Genomic DNA, 19,602 nt, shown 5'->3' on the forward strand with positions numbered 1-19,602 from the left:
TTTCTTTAGGTAACCTGAAACACCCATGTACTGAGTCCAATTCGATGCCTAAAAATTCTATTGTGGTTGCTGGAACCACCGTTTTCCCTGGCGCCAGCAGAACCCTGAAGGCATGCATGACCACGCAAAATTCCTGCAATGCCCAAGCACACTCCCGGGAGCCCGCTAACCCCAAAAAGAGAAAATCATCAAGATAATGCATGACATGTTGGTGCCTTGTTGCCTGTCTAAAAACCCATTCCAGAAATGACCTGAATTTTTCAAAGTAAGCGCAGGAAACAGAGCAACCCATGGGCATGCACATATCCATGTAGAATTTGTCCAGAAATCTAAAGCCTAAAATGTGGCGATCCAGAGGGTGTACAGATAGCAGCCGAAAGATTCAATGTCAGATTTGGCTAGCAAGGCCCTGGGGCCCAGAACCCTTAGCATATCCACTGCCTGGTCAAAGGAGGCATATTTCACGCTACAGATTTCTTCATTGATGGCGTCATTTAATGAATTACCTCTAGGGGCTGACAGATTATGAATCCACCTTAACTCCTCCTCCTCTTTCTTGGGGACCACTCCAAGGGGTGAGCAACAAAATTGTGAACTGGAATGTGATCAAAAGGACTAGCTATTCTGCCTAAGTGCAATTCTTTTGCAATTTTTGTAGCTGCTACCCCCGGGTTGTTCCTTCCAGAAAGCTGATTCTTACACTCCGGTGTCCCCATGTAATAAAATGCAGGAATCCTGAAGCCATACAAAAACCCTTCATGTAACGTGCTAGCCGTAGCATGATCTGGGTACCTGTTTAACCAAGGAGTCATAGCCATAACGTCAATGGGTGAATGTGTTACCATTTGTGTCCCCCCCTCAATCCTGTTTCTTCTTTCCCCTATAGCCTGCTTTATTGAGGCATTTAGATTCTGGGTGAGAAGGGTTGTTGCAGATAGAACATGCATATCTGAACTTACAAGTGCCTTGGGCCCTGGTGCATGTCCGTCTGTTAAAATCCCAACATGTCACCTTCCGCCCCCCCCCTGTCCCAGGACTAGGGGCTGTGCCCATGGTTTGGGGCGGTCGAAAGGTCTGTGATGCTTGGAATGTGTGACCCTTGTTCACCCGTTGGACTGCATTAACCGGCTGCCCTGGCCCAAACTGATCCAACCATGAGAGCGTGTCGACCCGGTCCCAGGAGAGTGATGGGTCAACTGCCTTGGCCTTCCTAAAATTCATGTCATAATCCTTCCACCCTACGCCCCCATATTTGTCATGAGACATAGTAATCCTGTTCTGGTAACAAGCCATCTCTGCAGATTAGGCGCACGCTCAGCTATTATTGCCATAAATACAGAGAAGGCCCTAATTCAGTTGCACAAATTCTCCTCTATCCTGAATCTCAATAGTTCCACGTGCCATTCACTAGAAAGCATCCAATCTTTCTGCTTCCTTGAATACTCAATTTCCCTATCATCCACCAGTAGGGAGAAAATATTAATGTAAGCACCAGACCATACCAGTTCTTTCACTTTGCGTGTTACATGTCTGGCAAAATGCTCCCTTCCCGTGGGTAGCACACCTGCGCCCAGCAACGGCAATGTCACTTCCTTACATATTGCCACCACTCCAGCTGGCTCCGTCACCTTGTTTTGTCCACTGCTGGTCGCTGGCACCTCCTTGTTGTCTCCTGCTAACGGAACCACCCCTGTTGGCTGAGAGAGAGAGATGGAATACCCGGCCCTTCACCTGGTGTCCCGCTTGGAGCTGCCATAATCTTTGCCTCTGCCATCGGGTCCTCCACTACTTCCTTTGCCCCCACTGACATTGGCAACCCCCCCCCCCTTTCCTAGCCAAGGGAGAACTGCGGCTATATGTGCCACTAGCTCCTATGGGACCTGATTAATACATGTTGGCACTGTGACGGGAATAGGGAGAACTGGACTCAGAACCGGTATCACTGGGCTAGGTGTGGGCACAACGGGATTGACGTGGGGACGTGCGGGAGCCACCGGACTGGGCGTAGGAACCATTGGTATAGGAGCGGGGACCAATGAAATAATTGCAGGGATCACTGGTATTGGTGTAGGGCTCACCGGTGTTACTGGAACTCCTGAGGGACCCTCACACAAAGGAATCTCCCCTAAAGACTGACCTGACATGGGGGCTTTGTCCTGATTCTTCCCCTTCCTGGGGAGTGGGTCCAATTCCCCCCTGGGTTTTGGGGGCACTGTGGTTCGCTTAGGCCTGCCCGCTGCCTCACTCTGCCCATCTACTCTTTGTCTGAGCTCTGCAAGACTCTGCCCCCTTTTCTCTACCTTTCCCCATCTCCTATCCATCGTCGCCATCCTACGCATCATTGATTCCAACATATGTTCCATGCGGGAACGCTTTGCGCCACGTTTACTGGCCCTAGCTCCTGAGGCAACAATTGCAAGGTAACTTATGCACTGATAGGTAATAACACAGCGAACACAATATTATCTGTACCTAAATTATGTCCGGCACAGAGAGCCTCTTCACAATGTTTGCCTGACCTGGAAACCTGTCCAGGTCCTTACCTGAGCACCGTTGGGGTACAAAAACCGGCCGTAAGCACCCAGAAACTGGAACCGCGCCACACCAGCTAATCTGGGTGTTGGGCGAGTAATCTCAAGGCCGGCGGCCCACGGAAGCAGTGAAGTGCAGGCCTATCTGTGACCTCTGATAACTGAGAAAACCCCTGCGTCTCCTCCGATGCGCCACTGCGGAGAGTCTCTGCAAACGTGAATCCTGTAATTATAACAACTGATCGTTATCTCACTGATCACAGTTATGCCCAATGTTTGTTTCCTTAACAAAAGTGAGTTAAATCAGGGGTGGGAATTGCCTGAGGTCACAAATACCATGCCTTAACATACACCCCTACATGTGTCTCACAACAGCAGTTAATTCCATGTACCCTAAGTACTGCACCGTTAAGCTATGGACAGATGCACCGCCCCACAATCTTCTTTACCCAGATATACAGAAGTAAATGACTTCTTCACCCAAAACGCGATCCTTACTGTGCCCCAAGACAACCTTATATCGACTGCCCTCCAAATGATGCTAACATTATTAGCAATGTGTTGCAAACACAATGCCTTATCAAATGCAAAATAAAATCCCAAATGCTGCCAAAATACAACCGAGTTCGGTCACAGAGAGCCTTTTATACACTCCCTCAATCCTTTCACAGGGACATACAGGAACCGCCCAACAAACACAGGCTACTTTAGACTTCTTTTATGAAATAGGGATTTGGCGAATTGATAGGATGTGGGACCCAGGGCGGGGTTTGACTTTGGTTCCCCATGTTATATGGGCAGCATTTGTCACTAAGCCACATGGCCGCCATTGAAATCTCGGCCGTTTTGGGCTCAAGGTTCCACGTGAGCCTCGAGCCCGGCCAAAGCCAAACATCAGCCTGTCTCGAGCTTTTAGGGGCTCAACAGTTTTTTAAAAAATTTTGCTGACACTTTCCCACATTTCTATACGATATTTGTTGCATGATTCAAATGCCAAATATTTACAAGGCTCGGCTCACGCATCAGACCCTTGGCTCTGATCTAGCTCAGCTCTCCCTCTACCATCAGTAATTGTACGAGTCTCCTTTCAGATATACATGGGGCTGCCCCCAGCAGTCCTCCATCAGCCCTCTGTTTTAAACTGGCCTTTCGAGTCCCTCCGCCCTCCAGCCTGCAGCACCACCGTGCGTTCACGCCCAACACCTCCTCTTCACCCCATTCTGATCTTGGTCACATGGGCTGGGGTGGAGTGTGTCACCGTAGCTACCTGAGGGCAGTTTTATAAAAGCCACTCTCTGCTGCACCATTCTGAAAAGTGGAAACGCTCGGAAAAGAGAGTCCTGCGTCAGTTCCCGCCACCGCACATGTTCAGGTGAGGTAACACCATCCGCTGGGGAGGGAGACAGGAACCGAAACCATGTCTAGCGCTCACTGTTTTGTGAAATCACTCACTTTGCTTGACAACACTCACATTGTTGCAATAAAATTTCTTGCACTGTGGCAGGGCACAATTTGATGTAAAGGCACTCTCTCAATTGTTTAGATTGATTGATTGAAAAAGCTTTATTCGAGTTATGCACTCATAAAAGCACAAACATATAAAATTACACTTTTAAAAAGCTCTAAACGTACAGTAACACTTAATTTACAGCTTAAAATACACAGTATAAACACATAAAATATTCACCACAAATTAATATAAGCTTTCTCATAATATACAGAAGCTAAATGCGAGTTAAAAGGCAAAGTCGACCACATTATTAACCATAAACAAAATTGTACAGTCAAAACTCCTTACGGGCATTTAGCAACATATTATAGTTAAAATTCATAATTCTCTCCCTCGGGATTTAGCAATGCAATTCATACAAGCAAGAAAACGAGATTCAAGGCCTATTCGAAGATAGAGCCCTCCGCCTTATAGACCAAGCCCACCCCAGGTATTTTGCCGTTCCTACAACTATAGGCAGTTCGGTTGAGGAACAAATAATTCTCAGCCCCTCTACACCGCTTGAGACACCAAGGTTCCTGCAAACAGGTGCCAACCACAATTTCCTTGGGTTTACATAGCCCTCGCACATGAATAGAAAATGTGCTATACTTTCATTGGGGGCGCCACATGTCGGGCAACATGAACTACTATTAGTTCCCCAATTAGACGTCAATGACTTCAGGGGGAGGGAGCCTGCCCTTAGCTGGAAAAATAATTTCCTGTCTATCGGAACAGTTAAAGTGTCCCAGTACTGTTCTAGTGCAGGCCTCATTTTGAATTCCATAAACCTACCCCCCATAGATTCTGAGGTCACACTCCTCCAAGACTTCTGGTCAATGTAATCCCAATATTTAGCTTTTATAATTGTTTTACTGGGGAACACTTCCCCAGAGGGATTTTCCCAAAGTTTGGAGAGACCAAGCTCAGCAAGGGTGTCCCTAAGCTTTTTTAGCCATGTAATTTTATGAAAGACGTCTGATTTAACTAAGGCAGAAAACCCCTCAGCATAGTGTCTAATTTCAGGGGTCATCCACAACCGTCTCCAGTAGAGGATAGGCCTTAGTCGGGCAGGATCACTAAGCGATCTTCTTCCTAAATCCAGGCCAAGCGGTATTAATGGGGTACTTTGGGGAAGACTAGTTATCCCTCTCAGAAACCTGTTCTCAGATCTTTGGAGCGTATCGAACCTCTCAAAGCCCCAGACTTCAGCCCCGTAAAGGGCTGCGCCCAAGGCTTTTGCGTCGTATACCATGAGAACAGGTTTAATAGGCCTGGTTTTAGATTTTGCTTGTTCCACTCGAAGCGCTCCTGAAATCTGCTGATGTTTCAAAACCGCCTTCTCGATATGTCTTGACCAACCAAATTTACTTGATATCTCCACCCCTAGGTATGTAAAAACATTTACTACCTCTAGTCTAATACTGTTCAGAGATACCCTGGGTTGGGCTTGGCGTTTTTGCCCAAAGACCATCAGCTTAGTTTTATTTACATTGACTTCGAGACCCCGTTCCTTGCAGAACATATCAAATATGTTCAAGGCTTGCTGGAGTCCTGCCGGGGTTTTGGACACAATTAAAGTATCGTTGGCGAACATCAGGATCGGAACCCTGATGCCCGCCAGCGAAGGTGCGTCAACCCTCGCATCCAACATCCTATCGACTATACCATTGATGAACAAGGAGAACAACAGGGGTGCCATGGCACAACCCTGACGTACCCCCCGCTCGACTGGGAAATTGATGGATGATTCCCCATTCCTCCCCCACTGGACTTTAGCGAAATTGCTTTCGTGGAGGCGCATTATTAATGTGAGCAATTCAAGTGGAACCCCTATCTTGCTCAAGACTCCCCACAGCATACTCCTGGGCACCAGGTCGAAGGCAGCCCTCAGATCTACAAATGCTACATAAAGGCTGCCCTCGCCAAAGAGTACAGTCCCCCACCGCAGCATAGTGAAACGAAAAATTTGATCAACCGTGCTGGTAGCTCGTCTAAATCCTGCCTGGTAGGGGGATAAGGCATTGTTTTCATCTACCCAGGCCATAAGTTTGTCGACCACCATCTTGCCCACCACTTTCTGGATAGTGGCCAGCAAACTTATAGGTCTATAATTTGCCGGGAGCGACCGATCACCTTTCTTGAAGATCGGAATTATAATTGCCCCTTCCATACATCTGGGATTTTTGCCCCTTTTGCAAGGGCATTTCCCAGCACAGTCGCATATTTTGCCCAGCGGACCTTATCGTGTTTGAAAACATCTGAGGGAATTCCATCCAACCCTGGAGCTTTCCCCCCCTGCAGTGATGAAATTACCAGTTCTGCTTCTTTAGTTGAGAATAAGTCTCCCTTGGATAATACCACAGGGATTGGTTCAATGTCCATTATATCCCTATTCTCCGCATACTGAGGTTGGAAATACTCGACCCATGAAGCTTCATTAACATTATTATCGGGATTGTTTGGCGTACCACCTCTGCCCCATTTCATAATTTTCCAAAAGAGTCTTGAGTCTTTTTGCCCAGAGGCCTCAAGTAACTCCTCCCAATATTCCTCGTCCCAAAGTTTCTTAGCCTTGCAAATATTCTCCTTATATTGTTTCCTAGCAGTGCTAATCAGAGCCTTATCCCTGCTTTTGATTGCCCTGCCCAGCTCCAGTCTGGTTGCCCTGCACTGCTTGTTAAACCACCTTGCCTGTTTAATGGGAGGTTTTCTATTTGCCCTAACTGATTTAATAAAGTACGGTTTTATCAAATGGAAGAATGTGTCGTGTATGTCTGCTATTAGAGAGGAACCCGGTGTTACAGGGTATACTGATTCCATGGCGGCAATAGCGTTATCCACCTCCAGATTAATGTGCTCCACAGTGGCTAAGTTGGCCAACACATTTGGCCATTTCACCCTTCTTGAATCGTTAGCTATAACAGGTACAATTTCACTACCTAACACAAGGTGGGCAGGCGCAGCCCTCCACCATGAGTGGGTAACACTGAGGGGGTTATGATCACTTTCTATTCTCCCCACAATTTCCATGTCGCCCACGCCACACCATAGCTCAAGACTGCAAATGACATAGTCGATCCTACTCTTACTATGCCAATTGTCGAATGTGCTATTTCCACCTTGATCACTTTTTGTCCTGCCATTGAGGGCCCTCAAACCATACTCCAGACATAACGCATTCAATAACAATACATCCTTAGTCCACCGCTTCACTGGTGGAAGGTTTAGGATTGGGACGCCCCATAGAGCATCCTCTTCTTGTCCTATCGGATGTTCAGTATTTTCCAAAGGCTCAAAAGTCCTGTTCAGGTCACCTGCCACCACCAATCTATTACCAAGTGACTTGGATTCAAGGGAGGTTGATAGAGCTTCAAGGGTGGGAGAATTCCCAGCACTTAAACCCCTAGCATAAATATTATAGATATCTATCACACCACCCTGTCCTAATGTTAACCTCAATAATTGTATATCCTTACAGCATAGGTCGATGACTTTTATTTTGACCTGGGAATTCTGCTTAACCCAGGCTGTTAGACCTCCCATAGGTCTGCCCCTAGGGCCCCTAGTCGCTGGTATACAGAAATTTAGATAACCTGGCAAATAGATAGGCTCACAAGCCCACGTCTCCTGGAATAGACACATTTCAAACCCATTAACAAAGTCTAACCAATCTTGGGACAACAATCTGGAGGCCAAACCTGCTATATTCCATGAGAGGAACCTCCCAGTGGTGTCACCTTTGCCAATCCCCATTTCAGTATCTACCATGACCGGTGAATTGATCAAAATCTCACAGTCACCACCCTCTCCCATAGCAATATTTGCACAATTTGCCACATTTGCCTCATTTGTACCAAGACTTAATGGTGGTCTGGTATCATCCCCCCAGTCGTCCTGGCATACCTTATTGACCCCCCTCATACTTCCATATTCCCTTTCTGGGACCACTTCTACTAAATTACACATTGCATCCCCCTTAGATGACAGAATTGGCTCCACAATAATTTCCCTGTCCATTTGTACAACAGAATCCAAAGGTTCAACTGGATCCCGTCAGCATCCCCATCTCGTGTACCCTACTCCACCATCACAGTTATATACCTGTTTGTAACTATCATTTGGATGCAAGATAGGGGCAGGGAAGGAGCTGACCTCTACCAAGGGAGGCAGAGTAATTCTCATTGACTCATTACACCCCCCCGGATAGGAGAACACAGATCTGGGATAGAAAAAAATCAAGTCTACAACCCCAATCCCACCAAAACTAATATTCCATCCCGGCTTCGTAATCAACCCTACTACCCTTGGGTCTTGAAAGTTGATTATGATACACTCACCCCCCTGCTTTTTTAAAGTGTTCCCAATCCAATTGACCCTTCTAACCCCAATAATCAGGCCGTCCACACCCCCTGGCAGGGGTCTATTGACCCGCAGCCAATGCATGACTTTATTTTCTAACATGTCATATGTTTCCCATTGACCTTCCGATAAGAGTGGGACGTTGGTGAGAATGGCCACATATGGGTGGGAATCAGGGGTGAGTTGAACCGGGGGAATCCGAATTGTGGGTTTGTTGGGATATGATTTTGATGGGCATCGTTCTTGGACCGCAAGGCTCGAAGGAGCACTATTTCCCACGGCCATGCTAGTGTTGTTTCCACCGGCTGTGGTGTTGCTATCCCTTACCTGACCTCCCCTATTTACTATCTGAGAGGCAAGAGGCCCGTTTGATCCAACAGCATTCTTATCTAGATTTTTATCTGTGTCTATCAAAGTACCCTGATTACGTTCCATAGTAGTTGGTAAGGGTGAACTATTTTTATTAATCGCTGGGGCACAGTTTTTAATGCCATCTTTTGTACCTTTAGCCATTGCACTAGTACAGCTGGTCTTTGTTCTCCCAGAACTACAGTTATTTACAGAGGGTAAGGGTACTGCTATGTTCTTATTGTTCTGACCCTGATTCTGCTGTGTAGGTACACCATTCACCATTGGGGGAGTCAATTCGACCACAGTGACACCAATATCCCGCTCGGCTAGCTTATGTTTTGACCCATTCTCTCCCAATTTATTATGGGACTTAATTAATGTTTTTATTGAAAAGAAGTTATCTAAGCTAGCCTGCTCAAGATGGTCCAATTGTTTTGCTAGCTTCTCAAGTCTTGTCTCAAGAGGGTTTAGGAGGGAGCGTATTAGTTTTTCCACGCCCAATAGATATTCCGGTTCAGATGTCGGTTGCCCAGGGGCTGCTAAAGTAATGGGGTCTATTTCTGTTACTGGTGATGCAGAGATCAATTGTTTCTCTGCACCTGTTAACACAGCCAATTCCTCCCCAATTGTTACCCCACTAGGGTTCTCAGCAGGAACATTGACTAAGGGTGTTTTAATAGCCAACTTCCTGATCTTCCTAGCTGGTTTTTGTACTTGTTTTTTTTTTTTTTGTGAATGTGTCCCTTTTCCTCTTTGGGCATGATTTAGGCTTAATAGCCTGTGCTTGAACACACGCTTTAGATATGGCGTTTTGCCCCTTTAGTGCTCTATTAGAACCATTTAAATGCTCTGACGGTAAAGTAGTAGCCACTATATCTACAGGGGAAGTACCCAGTAGCTCATTGGATACAGATATATCATACTGTGTATCATGTGTAAGTGGCAATACTGTAGAAGATAGCGGGGTAACCAATGCAGGGAAACTTTGGCCTGTATGCTTATCAAGGGGATTTTTCATAAGCTCAATCGATAGCCTTCGCCCGGCGCGTCTTTCCGCCAAAGCAATCTCCCTATCGATGTCTTGTGGCAGGCGTTTGAAATACGTATCTAAGGGCCCCATAACTGCCGTCTCAGCCTCACCCATCGAAGACTGCAAGGCAGAGGTACTTGCGATACTAGCCATAGTGCAAACCCCCCTACTACCTTCTATAACTATATGATCCGAGCGAACACAAAACAAATCAATTACGACCAACAACAAGACTGCAAATATTAAAGGGGTGGCCCAGCCCGGCCTCCTGCGGCCCCGGACGGCCACAGACGGTCCCGCCCTTGTCCCGGGCTTCCCCCGCGCGCTCTCCCGCGCTGCGGGAGTAGTATTGGCTTATTATAGTAACAGGTAGAAGGGTGGGAGGGGTCGGGGAGAGCGGCCCAGGTGTTGCTCCTCCGGGCTGGCAGGCGCTCCTGGGAGTTGAAGTCCCTCCGTGAGCGCACGCCGCTCGCAGCCCCGTCAGTAATCTCCCCCAGCTGACCCTCCTAGCTCCAAGCTGCTACTGGTCACACAGCGCGATGCGGGACCCGCGGAGCGGGTTCCCGAGCAGTAGGTAGACAGTCCAAAGCAAAGCAAGTAAATCCCAGCAGAGTGCTCTTCTATCAGCAAAGCGTCCCACTCGCTCACAGGGAAATGCTGTTTTTAAATGGTCGGTGGAAGGGTGGGAGGGGTCGGGGAGAGCGGCCCAGGTGTTGCTCCTCCGGGCTGGCAGGCGCTCCTGGGAGTTGAAGTCCCTCCGTGAGCGCACGCCGCTCGCAGCCCCGTCAGTAATCTCCCCCAGCTGACCCTCCTAGCTCCAAGCTGCTACTGGTCACACAGCGCGATGCGGGACCCGCGGAGCGGGTTCCGCGAGCAGTAGGTAGACAGTCCAAAGCAAAGCAAGTAAATCCCAGCAGAGTGCTCTTCTATCAGCAAAGCGTCCCACTCGCTCACAGGGAAATGCTGTTTTTAAATGGTCGGTGGAAGGGTTCGGTCACAGAGAGCCTTTTATACACTCCCTCAATCCTTTCACAGGGACATACAGGAACCGCCCAACAAACACAGGCTACTTTAGACTTCTTTTATGAAATAGGGATTTGGCGAATTGATAGGATGTGGGACCCAGGGCGGGGTTTGACTTTGGTTCCCCATGTTATATGGGCAGCATTTGTCACTAAGCCACATGGCCGCCATTGAAATCTCGGCCGTTTTGGGCTCAAGGTTCCACGTGAGCCTCGAGCCCGGCCAAAGCCAAACATCAGCCTGTCTCGAGCTTTTAGGGGCTCAACAGTTTTTAAAAAAATTTTGCTGACACTTTCCCACATTTCTATACGATATTTGTTGCATGATTCAAATGCCAAATATTTACAAGGCTCGGCTCACGCATCAGACCCTTGGCTCTGATCTAGCTCAGCTCTCCCTCTACCATCAGTAATTGTACGAGTCTCCTTTCAGATATACATGGGGCTGCCCCCAGCAGTCCTCCATCAGCCCTCTGTTTTAAACTGGCCTTTCGAGTCCCTCCGCCCTCCAGCCTGCAGCACCACCGTGCGTTCACGCCCAACACCTCCTCTTCACCCCATTCTGATCTTGGTCACATGGGCTGGGGTGGAGTGTGTCACCGTAGCTACCTGAGGGCAGTTTTATAAAAGCCACTCTCTGCTGCACCATTCTGAAAAGTGGAAACGCTCGGAAAAGAGAGTCCTGCGTCAGTTCCCGCCACCGCACATGTTCAGGTGAGGTAACACCATCCGCTGGGGAGGGAGACAGGAACCGAAACCATGTCTAGCGCTCACTGTTTTGTGAAATCACTCACTTTGCTTGACAACACTCACATTGTTGCAATAAAATTTCTTGCACTGTGGCAGGGCACAATTTGATGTAAAGGCACTCTCTCAATTGTTTAGATTGATTGATTGAAAAAGCTTTATTCGAGTTATGCACTCATAAAAGCACAAACATATAAAATTACACTTTTAAAAAGCTCTAAACGTACAGTAACACTTAATTTACAGCTTAAAATACACAGTATAAACACATAAAATATTCACCACAAATTAATATAAGCTTTCTCATAATATACAGAAGCTAAATGCGAGTTAAAAGGCAAAGTCGACCACATTATTAACCATAAACAAAATTGTACAGTCAAAACTCCTTACGGGCATTTAGCAACATATTATAGTTAAAATTCATAATTCTCTCCCTCGGGATTTAGCAATGCAATTCATACAAGCAAGAAAACGAGATTCAAGGCCTATTCGAAGATAGAGCCCTCCGCCTTATAGACCAAGCCCACCCCAGGTATTTTGCCGTTCCTACAACTATAGGCAGTTCGGTTGAGGAACAAATAATTCTCAGCCCCTCTACACCGCTTGAGACACCAAGGTTCCTGCAAACAGGTGCCAACCACAATTTCCTTGGGTTTACATAGCCCTCGCACATGAATAGAAAATGTGCTATACTTTCATTGGGGGCGCCACATGTCGGGCAACATGAACTACTATTAGTTCCCCAATTAGACGTCAATGACTTCAGGGGGAGGGAGCCTGCCCTTAGCTGGAAAAATAATTTCCTGTCTATCGGAACAGTTAAAGTGTCCCAGTACTGTTCTAGTGCAGGCCTCATTTTGAATTCCATAAACCTACCCCCCATAGATTCTGAGGTCACACTCCTCCAAGACTTCTGGTCAATGTAATCCCAATATTTAGCTTTTATAATTGTTTTACTGGGGAACACTTCCCCAGAGGGATTTTCCCAAAGTTTGGAGAGACCAAGCTCAGCAAGGGTGTCCCTAAGCTTTTTTAGCCATGTAATTTTATGAAAGACGTCTGATTTAACTAAGGCAGAAAACCCCTCAGCATAGTGTCTAATTTCAGGGGTCATCCACAACCGTCTCCAGTAGAGGATAGGCCTTAGTCGGGCAGGATCACTAAGCGATCTTCTTCCTAAATCCAGGCCAAGCGGTATTAATGGGGTACTTTGGGGAAGACTAGTTATCCCTCTCAGAAACCTGTTCTCAGATCTTTGGAGCGTATCGAACCTCTCAAAGCCCCAGACTTCAGCCCCGTAAAGGGCTGCGCCCAAGGCTTTTGCGTCGTATACCATGAGAACAGGTTTAATAGGCCTGGTTTTAGATTTTGCTTGTTCCACTCGAAGCGCTCCTGAAATCTGCTGATGTTTCAAAACCGCCTTCTCGATATGTCTTGACCAACCAAATTTACTTGATATCTCCACCCCTAGGTATGTAAAAACATTTACTACCTCTAGTCTAATACTGTTCAGAGATACCCTGGGTTGGGCTTGGCGTTTTTGCCCAAAGACCATCAGCTTAGTTTTATTTACATTGACTTCGAGACCCCGTTCCTTGCAGAACATATCAAATATGTTCAAGGCTTGCTGGAGTCCTGCCGGGGTTTTGGACACAATTAAAGTATCGTTGGCGAACATCAGGATCGGAACCCTGATGCCCGCCAGCGAAGGTGCGTCAACCCTCGCATCCAACATCCTATCGACTATACCATTGATGAACAAGGAGAACAACAGGGGTGCCATGGCACAACCCTGACGTACCCCCCGCTCGACTGGGAAATTGATGGATGATTCCCCATTCCTCCCCCACTGGACTTTAGCGAAATTGCTTTCGTGGAGGCGCATTATTAATGTGAGCAATTCAAGTGGAACCCCTATCTTGCTCAAGACACCCCACAGCATACTCCTGGGCACCAGGTCGAAGGCAGCCCTCAGATCTACAAATGCTACATAAATGCTGCCCTCGCCAAAGAGTACAGTCCCCCACCGCAGCATAGTGAAACGAAAAATTTGATCAACCGTGCTGGTAGCTCGTCTAAATCCTGCCTGGTAGGGGGATAAGGCATTGTTTTCATCTACCCAGGCCATAAGTTTGTCGACCACCATCTTGCCCACCACTTTCTGGATAGTGGCCAGCAAACTTATAGGTCTATAATTTGCCGGGAGCGACCGATCACCTTTCTTGAAGATCGGAATTATAATTGCCCCTTCCATACATCTGGGATTTTTGCCCCTTTTGCAAGGGCATTTCCCAGCACAGTCGCATATTTTGCCCAGCGGACCTTATCGTGTTTGAAAACATCTGAGGGAATTCCATCCAACCCTGGAGCTTTCCCCCCCTGCAGTGATGAAATTACCAGTTCTGCTTCTTTAGTTGAGAATAAGTCTCCCTTGGATAATACCACAGGGATTGGTTCAATGTCCATTATATCCCTATTCTCCGCATACTGAGGTTGGAAATACTCGACCCATGAAGCTTCATTAACATTATTATCGGGATTGTTTGGCGTACCACCTCTGCCCCATTTCATAATTTTCCAAAAGAGTCTTGAGTCTTTTTGCCCAGAGGCCTCAAGTAACTCCTCCCAATATTCCTCGTCCCAAAGTTTCTTAGCCTTGCAAATATTCTCCTTATATTGTTTCCTAGCAGTGCTAATCAGAGCCTTATCCCTGCTTTTGATTGCCCTGCCCAGCTCCAGTCTGGTTGCCCTGCACTGCTTGTTAAACCACCTTGCCTGTTTAATGGGAGGTTTTCTATTTGCCCTAACTGATTTAATAAAGTACGGTTTTATCAAATGGAAGAATGTGTCGTGTATGTCTGCTATTAGAGAGGAACCCGGTGTTACAGGGTATACTGATTCCATGGCGGCAATAGCCCAACACCTCCTCTTCACCCCATTCTGATCTTGGTCACATGGGCTGGGGTGGAGTGTGTCACCGTAGCTACCTGAGGGCAGTTTTATAAAAGCCACTCTCTGCTGCACCATTCTGAAAAGTGGAAACGCTCGGAAAAGAGAGTCCTGCGTCAGTTCCCGCTACCGCACATGTTCAGGTGAGGTAACACCATCCGCTGGGGAGGGAGACAGGAACCGAAACCATGTCTAGCGCTCACTGTTTTGTGAAATCACTCACTTTGCTTGACAACACTCACATTGTTGCAATAAAATTTCTTGCACTGTGGCAGGGCACAATTTGATGTAAAGGCACTCTCTCAATTGTTTAGACAGCACTGACTGTACAATTTTGTGACATTGCCAGAGCTCTTCTGTGGCTGCACTTGGGTACAGTTCTTGACACTCAATGCACATAATGCCGTAGGAGAATTTTAGTATATAGTATTGTAATTGCATTTATATATTAAATAAAAGTACCCCTTACCGTGCATTTTAAGGATATTGCAAGTCACCAAGGAGTTCCTTTATAAGGTTATGAAGCTCTGAAGCGATTTGTAGTATCTTTTTAAAGCATGGCACAGGGTATTTTATTCCGCATAATACAAGGTCACTCTTCTGCAACAAAGGGCTATAAGGCTATTAGAACATTCTGCCACTAGAGGGCAGAATGTTCTAACAAATTAAACAAAGGGTTCTCGAAGCTTGAAGGGATATAAATCCCCTCGAGCTTCGAGAAGCCTTTGTAGAACATTGAAATGCTTCTCTGCGGGCCTTTACCGGCCTGTAGAAGCAGGGAGGACTCCATTGTCTACAATGGAGCTCCCAACATTCCATGTTCTAAAATGCTTTATACCACTGATGATGTGTTGAAACGCTTGGGTGGTTGGATAGCACATCATACTGTAGTCTGTGCTTTTCTGAATGAGTGTGGGGTTGAAGCGTGACTTTTGTGGGAAGTGTTTTGCTGCTGTGCATGGACATCATAGTTGTGCTTTCATCATGTTGTATGCCAATCTAACCGGTCTTCTAATGGAGGAAAGAGATCTGGGAGCATGCTTGAGCTCACAAGTAGGCATCGGGAATTTTGTGATTCTCTTGTCATGTGAAATTCCTGAAGTTGTGCTGCTATGCCATAACTCATAATTATATGTTGGAATAATGTGAATGACCAGTACGCAAGCAGTTGTTGCTTGCTGTACATATGGTTTTGGCGCAATTTTTTAAAAATGTAAAATGCATCCTCGCGTCTAAAATGGACTCAAGGAAACATTTCACATTAAAATACAGAGCTAAATGCTTATTTGCATTATGTGTAATTTCAGATATTTTTCCTGAAATTCCATGTAAATATGTGAAAAAAAATTACGCAAATTTCACACAAGCCTTCTTGTAAGGCATGTGTATGGTTTGGGCAAGTGTGCATTGCTCATGTGGCTGCTGCAGTCAAACTCTCACGCCATTTCACTGGCTGCTTTTTTCTGGCAGATAAAATAAGGTCAGGTTCTTCCACACCCAATCAATCTGGGTGCAGAAAAACCTAACCCCTAATAATCAGTAGGACACAAAATAATGCATCAAAGCATGTGGTAATTTCATGCTTCCTGAGTTATAATCAGGCCCTATGTGGTGTAGAGGTTACCAGTGAGTCTCATTTCAGACCAATATAGAATTGTTATAATCAAATGTCATTCCCGTAACAAACTGTGTTTCGCTACTGTTTAATTTGGGGGTCTCTAGTTGGCAGAGGTAGGTACCTTTGATCAAATAGGATCCCTTGAGTCTAGTCAGGGTAAGGGGGTACACGCCAAAAATAACCCCTGCTCACCCCCTTGGTAACTTGGCACGAGCAGGCAGGCTTATCTCAGAGGCAGTGTGTAAAGCATGTGTGAACACATACGGTAACCCAGTGACAACACTACAGATGGACACCACACAAGTTGCAGTATAAAAATAAGAATTTTTATATAGACTTAACACAAGACCAAAAACGACAAAAATCCACGATACAGTACTTTTTAAAATGGTAGAAATAGTTTAGTTTTCTCTAGATGTAAAATGCGACACTTTGAGTTCAATGTACCTGTGGATGCGTAACGCTATACAACGAAAGAGTTGCAGGGAAGGTGATGCGTCGGTTCCTTACACGCAAGAACAGTGATGCGTCGGGTCCCTACTGCTGCGTAGGGGATGTGTTGGTTCTTCTCTGTGTGGGGAGGTGATGCGTCGGTTTTTTACTGTGCTTCTTTGGCAATACGACCAGCAGCACTGTGATGCGATGAAGATCCGGTGCAATGAAGCAAAATGGCGTCTTCTTCTTGACGCGACACGATGCTTGCACGCCCGGCGGCTGTGCGGCGACTCAACGATTCTTCTGTGCCGCGAAACGCTTCTCCGGTGATGCAACGGCATCTGTTGTGATGGCGACTCTCTTCTCCGTTGATGTGAGGCGCTTCGGGTGATGCGATGGAGACAGCGGCAGCGGCGGCATTCTTCTTCGGTGATGCAACGGCGTCTGCTGCGACGGCCACACTATTCTCTGATGATGCGACGACAACGGGTGCGGCGGCGAAACGCTTCTTCGTCTTGAGTCCCGCTCCCAGCGACACGCAGTCTCTCAGAAGGCCCAGCTCAAAAGCAGGCACTTCAGTTCCCAGCAAGGCTAGGAAGGGGAGCTGGTTGTCCCTGAGACTTCAGCAGGAGGCAAGCTCTATCTCAAGCCCTCGGGGATCCTTTACAAGTTGATTTGAAAGTAGCACAAAGTCCTTTCTCCTTTCTTTAACTGTCAGGCAACCACTTCGGGCCAATCCCCCAAACAGCACTCAGCGTAGGGATAGTCTCCTCCTCAGTTTCTCTGGTTCCTCTCCTCAGCAAAGGTTCTTCTTGTTTCCCAAAAGTGATCTAATTCTCTGGGGTCTGGGTTCCCTCTTGTATACACCAAAATCCTTTGTCTCTGGAGGCTGAGAGTGTCTGTACCTAGTCCAAACCAGTTCCGGCCAGTCCTGGAGCACTTTGTTGACAAAACTCCTTCTTTCCTTTGACAGTGTGGGCCAGGGACATCAGACAAACCACAGGAGGTGGAGCCAGCATTGTGGAAAGCAGGCCCAGCCCTATTCAGGTCCCAGGTGCAACTCCTCCCACCCATCTACATGCAGATAGCTCTATTCAGCCCTGTGCTGACTCACCCTGTCTCTTGGAATCCCCCAGCCCCTGTCACTCAAACTCCAGGCAAGGAATACACAACCTAGCAGAGGCAGGCTTTGACAGTTAGGCAAGAAAATACCTACTTTCTAAAAGTGGTATTTTCAAACACAGAATGTTAAAACCAACTACACTAAAAGATGTATTTTATCATTCTGAATTCAGGCAAACTAAACTCAAATTTCTTCCTAGTTTCCTGAGTCAGTTAGGATTATAAAATGTTATAATCAAACTGCTCATTCGGGCCTATGGGGAACAGCTAGCCTTGCAATAGTGAAAAACGAAAATGGCTGTAATTCACTATTAGGACATGCCACACACACACCAGGGCATGTCCTACCTTTTACCTACAATGCACCCTGCCCTAGGGCTTACCAGAGGGGTGACTAATATGCAGAAAAGGGAAGGTTTAGGGACTGGCGAATGGGTGCACTTGCCCAGTCAACAATGCAGTACAAGACTGCACACAGGCTCTGCGATGGCAGACCTGAGACCCACTTTAAAGGCTGCTTCTGTGGGTGGCATAACCAGTGCTGCAAGTCCACCAGCAGTATTTGATTTATCAGCCTTGGGCACCTGCAGTGCACTGTACTAGGGTCTGACAGCAAATCAAATAAGCCAATCATGGAGTCACTAATCCATACATCAATTTACAATTGGGAGAGCATATGCACTTTAGCACTGATCAGCAGTGGTAAAGTGCCCAGAGTCATGAAACCAACAAAAACAGGTCAGACAAAATACAGGAGGAAGGCGCTGGGGGGAGGGGGAGTCGCTACTGCTCGAAAAACCAGGTCTTGAGTTGTTTCCTGAAGGAGAGATGGTCCTGGGTCAGCCGTAGGTGGGTGGATAGGAAGTTCCATGTCTTGGCCGCCAGGTAGGAGAAGGATCTTCCTCCGGCGGTGGTTCTGCGAATTCGTGGGACGGTGGCGAGAGCGAGGCTGGCGGATCGGAGCTGGCGGGTAGGCGTGTAGAATGTGAGGCGGCTGTTGAGGTATTTGGGGCCCATGTCGTGGAGAGCCTTGTGTCCGTGGGTGAGAAGTCTGAACGTGATCCTCTTGCTGACGGGGAGCCAGTGCAGGTCTCTTAGATGAGCGGAAATGTGGCAGTGACGGGGGATGTCCAGGATGAGACGTGCAGAAGCGTTCTGTATCCGTTGGAGTCTTTTCTGGAGTTTGGCTGTGGTACCGGCATAGAGGGTGTTCCTGTAGTTCAGTCGGTGGTGGCGAGGGAGGAAAGGTGGTGGTGGCGAGGGCCTGGGTGACCGTCTTCCTGGTTTCGGTGGGGATCCACCGGAAGATCTTTCGGAGCATGCGCAGGGTGTTGAAACAGAGATGGCGTTTACTTGCATGGTCATCGTGAGGGAGGAGTCCAAGATGAAGCCTAGGTTGCGTGCCTGGTCCGTTGGCTTGTGGGCGGTGCCCAGGGCAGGCGGCCACCAGGAGTCGTCCCAGGCAGAGGGGGATGGTCCCAGTGGGGGGTTTCTTTTTGAGCGCCCGATGTGCCCTTTCCACAACAAAGCAAGAAGACAGCATGTCTTTAGGCAGTAAAGACCTCAACCATTAAGTAATGGATTGGTCCATGGAGGTGCCCTCGCAGCCCTCTGGGAAACCCACGAACCACAGATTATTGCTTTTGGCGTGGCCCTCAGCATCTTCTACTTGTGAGGCCATCTCCTACGCCACCACCGCTAGTTTGTTCACCTTTTTTTGTAGGGTCTTTACTTGATCTTCGACTGTTGAGATGATTGTTTCTGTCTCTGGGATGCAGTTATGAGACTTCAGAACCTACAGCACCGATTTTCGCGCCCAAAGCGTTCCTTGACTCCATGATGGCAGCCAGGAGCGCCGCATTATCGGGTGTCGCTCCACAAGTATCACCTCTGGCATCCCCACCAGGGGCTGTTTAATAATGATCAAGGGTGCTTTATTTGGA

At 47.3% G+C, this 19,602-nt stretch overlaps 1 protein-coding gene across 3 annotated transcripts in view; it reads left to right on the forward strand.

Moving 5' to 3' along the window:
* Nucleotides 1-19,602, forward strand: part of LOC147747817 (dimethylaniline monooxygenase [N-oxide-forming] 2-like) — a 232,893-nt gene that overhangs the window by 44,620 nt on the left and 168,671 nt on the right. Inside the window, exon 1 of one of the 3 annotated variants that reach the window (XM_086956206.1) lies at nt 11,477-11,499. The exons of the other annotated variants lie outside the window; for them this stretch is intronic. The gene's annotated coding sequence lies outside the window, so the exon portion shown is untranslated. Of the gene's footprint in view, nt 1-11,476; nt 11,500-19,602 lie in introns of those variants that run through there. 3 annotated transcript variants of the gene reach the window in all.

The sequence above is a fragment of the Lissotriton vulgaris genome, chromosome 1_1 (assembly GCF_964263255.1).
Source record: "Lissotriton vulgaris chromosome 1_1, aLisVul1.2, whole genome shotgun sequence".
NCBI lineage: Eukaryota > Metazoa > Chordata > Amphibia > Caudata > Salamandridae > Lissotriton > Lissotriton vulgaris.